We start from the raw sequence: 3,743 nt of genomic DNA, 5'->3' as shown, positions 1-3,743 counted from the left end.
GCTGAGTTAGTGTGTTCTTTCGTTTAGATAAATTCAGTGTCTTCAGAAAGTTTTCAAACCACTTTTGCTTTTTTTTTTTTTTTTCAGAGCCCTTCATATGCCTTTTACTAAAATCTTTTTTTTCCCTCCTTAAACACTCCATATCATAAATGGCAAAACAAAAGCAGGACTTTAGGATTTTTTTCAAAATGCATTAAGAATCTATAATCTCACATTGACATAAGTAGACCCTTTACTCAGTACTTCTTTGAAGCCCTTTTGGCAGTAATTCCATCCTAGAGATGTCTTGGGTTTGGTGCAGCGAGCTTTACACACCTGGATTTTTGGATTTTTTGCCATTCATCTCTGCAGATCCTCTCATTCTCTGGCATGCTGGATTTGAGACCATTGGAGGAGAGTGGTTTTGATTGGGTTCACATCTGGACTTTTGCTAGAACAATCGTGGACAAAGTTGTCCCTAAGGGAGTCCCTTTTTTCTTTGCTTTGTGCTGAGGTTCATTGTTTTCCCTCAACCCTGACTGTGCTCCCAGTCCCTGCTACTGTCACCACCATGATTCACCATTGGAATTGTATTTTAAAAGTGATGAATGTTGCCTGGTATCCTGTAGATGCAATGCTTAGAATTCAAGCCAAATAGTTCAATCTTGATTTCATCAGACCAGAGAGTCCTTCAGCTATCTTTTTCTGAACTGCATGCGGGCTTTCATGTGTCGTCTGACCACTTTGCCTAATTTCCAAATCAGTAGAGCGTTGCAGTGGTGGTTGTCCTTCTAGATGTTTCTCCTGTATCCACACCGGTTCTCTGAAACTCAGCCAGAGTGACGATTGGGTCCTCGGTCACCTCTCCTACCAAGTCCTTTGCTCAGTTGGGCCTCACTGCCATCACTAGGAAGAGTTGTGCTTGTTCCAAATGTGTTCCATTAAAGAATTATAAATGTCATTGTGCTTTTGTGAACCTCCAATGCTGCAGAATACTTCTTTATTTGTAGCTTTCCTCAGATCTGCGCCATGACACAGTCCTGTCTCTAAGCACTACAGGAAATTCCTTCGACCTCAGTTTGGTTTTTTGTTCTGTTATACATTGTGCCTGTAGGCCTTCACATAGAAAGGCTAATCACATACAATCAATTGAATTGAGCACAGTTGTTACTCACAAACTGTAGAAATGTCTCAACGATGACCATCAGAATGAAATCCACCTAAGCCATATTTCAAGTGTCATAGCAAAGGGACTGCATACTTGTCAATGTGATTATTAGGTTTTTTTTTTTTAATATAAAATACATTTGCAAAAAAATCTTAATATCCTGTTTTTTCTCTGTCATTCTGGGATAGTAAGTGTTGTTCTTGTAAAGGAAAAAAATTAAATTAAAAGATGTTGGCTCAAGTCTACAACATAAAATGGGTGCTAATTTATCGAGCCACTGTATACAGTACTCCATTCCCAATTTCTGTTTTTTTAAACTGTACTTGTTGTCTAATTCCACTAGATGGCGAAGTTTGTGCAGCGCTGATTGGGTTTGACCAGGTGCAGACATTCAAGTGCAATTTAATACCTCCCTTTGCTCGAATGAACTGTGGTTTAAGTCTTCTGCAACCGAAGTATGCCTTGGGTCAAAGGACAAATTGTGTTAATAAGAGTTTTAAACAACACACAATCAGAAGAAATAAGATTAATTTGGCCTGTTGAATTAATTATAAAATACATCCTACAGCCACCTTGCAGAGTGGAATGTGAGAAAAGACCCTGAATGGACCAAACTAAAGTGATTTAGAGTCTCGGCCCAACCATTTTTCTTACCTACCTGTGAAGTTCTGGCTGACGGGGAGCTGACATAATTCTCAGCAAGGCAAGCACCGAGCCTGGATGGGGAGCAGGACCAGCACACTCATTGGGCCCACCCAGCGTTGCCAAGTAACCGAGCCCACGTGTTTAGGGGTTACAGAGGAAAAAAGCTGCAAAACGCACACAACACTTCATGGGACCCAATATCCGTCACTTTTGGATACGACAGTTACCCCAGTACCGAAACATTTATTTCCCACCTCGCTTCGTCCAATTAGAAGTCGCATTGTCCAGGTCCACCCTACATTAACACGGAGACAAAAACGGACAGTTAACTTCACACGCCTGTCTTCGGCAAATAGGAAGAGAACGCGCAAGTTCTGATGTAAATACTCCCTTATGGGTTCATCAATCACTTGTTCATAAAAGCATCGATAATATTCTACGAAAATTATTTTAGCCACTCGTTTATTATAAAACGATCTGCATGAAAGAGTTATGTGTGAGTAATTAGGAAGACATCTGTCCAAAAAAGGACAAAAGTAATACACGTAGCCTAAGCAGAAGCTTTTCGTTGGCAGTGCCCACATCCCAGATTCAGTGTAGTCTCATGGTGAATAACATTTGGAGATTTTGGATGCAGTTAAAAGCCCACTGTATGAAATTGGTGCACACCAAGATGTAAAGGTGGACCAAAAAACATTGGACGGGCCTCGAGATACAGTGAAAAAAAGAAACGAAACGCACGGTGCGAAAATATGACATCGTGTAGCAGAAAAACGCGGAGCTTGGCAACTTTATCCAGCAAAACGTTCCATTACTGCACTCTCAGTTGGCTGCTGCTTTCAAATCGAAGTGTTAGATTATTTCTTCAGTCGGTCGTGTTTGCTTATTTTATTCTATTATGAATCAGCTCTTGGCAGGGTACACTCACGTACACACCCTGGCTAGGGCAGTTTAAAATCATTTCAAAAATTTAACTGGCAAGTTTTCGGGGTTAAGATAATCCCGCGAGACCAGACCTGACTCATCATGACGCGGATGTTGAAGCGAGGAACGCATAGAACTCCGCAAGAGAAACCCCCGTCGCATACCGTGACCAGCACTCTTGAGTTGTGATACTGTGGGGACAAACAGTGCTATGAAATCAATGAATCTTAACGACGAGTTGTTTTCCTTCGTCAGAATTCAGAAGGATTTATTTTCAATAGGTGCTACTTAACCCCGCTTTGTTTAATTAAGGTTGGGTTAATGAAGCAGTTTGTCAAATAACCCATCAAAAATGGAGCCTGTTTGATGTATTCCTAGTGAAAGTGGCCTAGTTTGTTTGAGAGTAAAACGAACGAAGAAAACTAATTTTTAATACAGAATTGAATTATTCAATAAACAAACCTGGACCGAGTAACATTCAGAAAAGCAATTTAAAGTTTTATGGTAACAATCAAGATTCAAATTTGAAAAAAAATGCTACAAACGTATTAGTGACGTTTAAGGAATTGGGTTGCAACAGGTGTCTCAAATGTTACTTTTTGGATTTGCATTTGGCATTTTCCCCTGAAAATCTTGGAATGTAGGTGAAAAGACTCCATTATGATATCAAGTGCATGAAAACAAGGTTCCAGGGACGTTCGGATGTCGCTATGAAGGGGGACTACAGGCTGGATGCATAGGGACGCACCAGAAAAAGTGGGCAAACGATTGGCCACTAAACGACGGTTTGTATCAAAAGAACTAAGAGGTGACAAAAAATAGGGAAGTTCTGTGTAAATTAATGAATATATACTGTTTCCTTTTCACATATGTTTAAAAAATTTTGATTGACTAAATGTTTTTGTTTCATTATTTACAGTAAACATGAATAAATTGCATAATTTGTTAAAAATTAATTACACTTCTTATCAGTTTTGTACATAAATCAGACATAATGGAAACATTCTAAATATATATTTTTATTATG

Source organism: Polypterus senegalus, chromosome 10 (assembly GCF_016835505.1).
Source record: "Polypterus senegalus isolate Bchr_013 chromosome 10, ASM1683550v1, whole genome shotgun sequence".
In the NCBI taxonomy this organism is placed as follows: Eukaryota; Metazoa; Chordata; class Cladistia; order Polypteriformes; family Polypteridae; genus Polypterus; species Polypterus senegalus.
Note: the sequence above shows the minus strand (reverse complement) of the source record.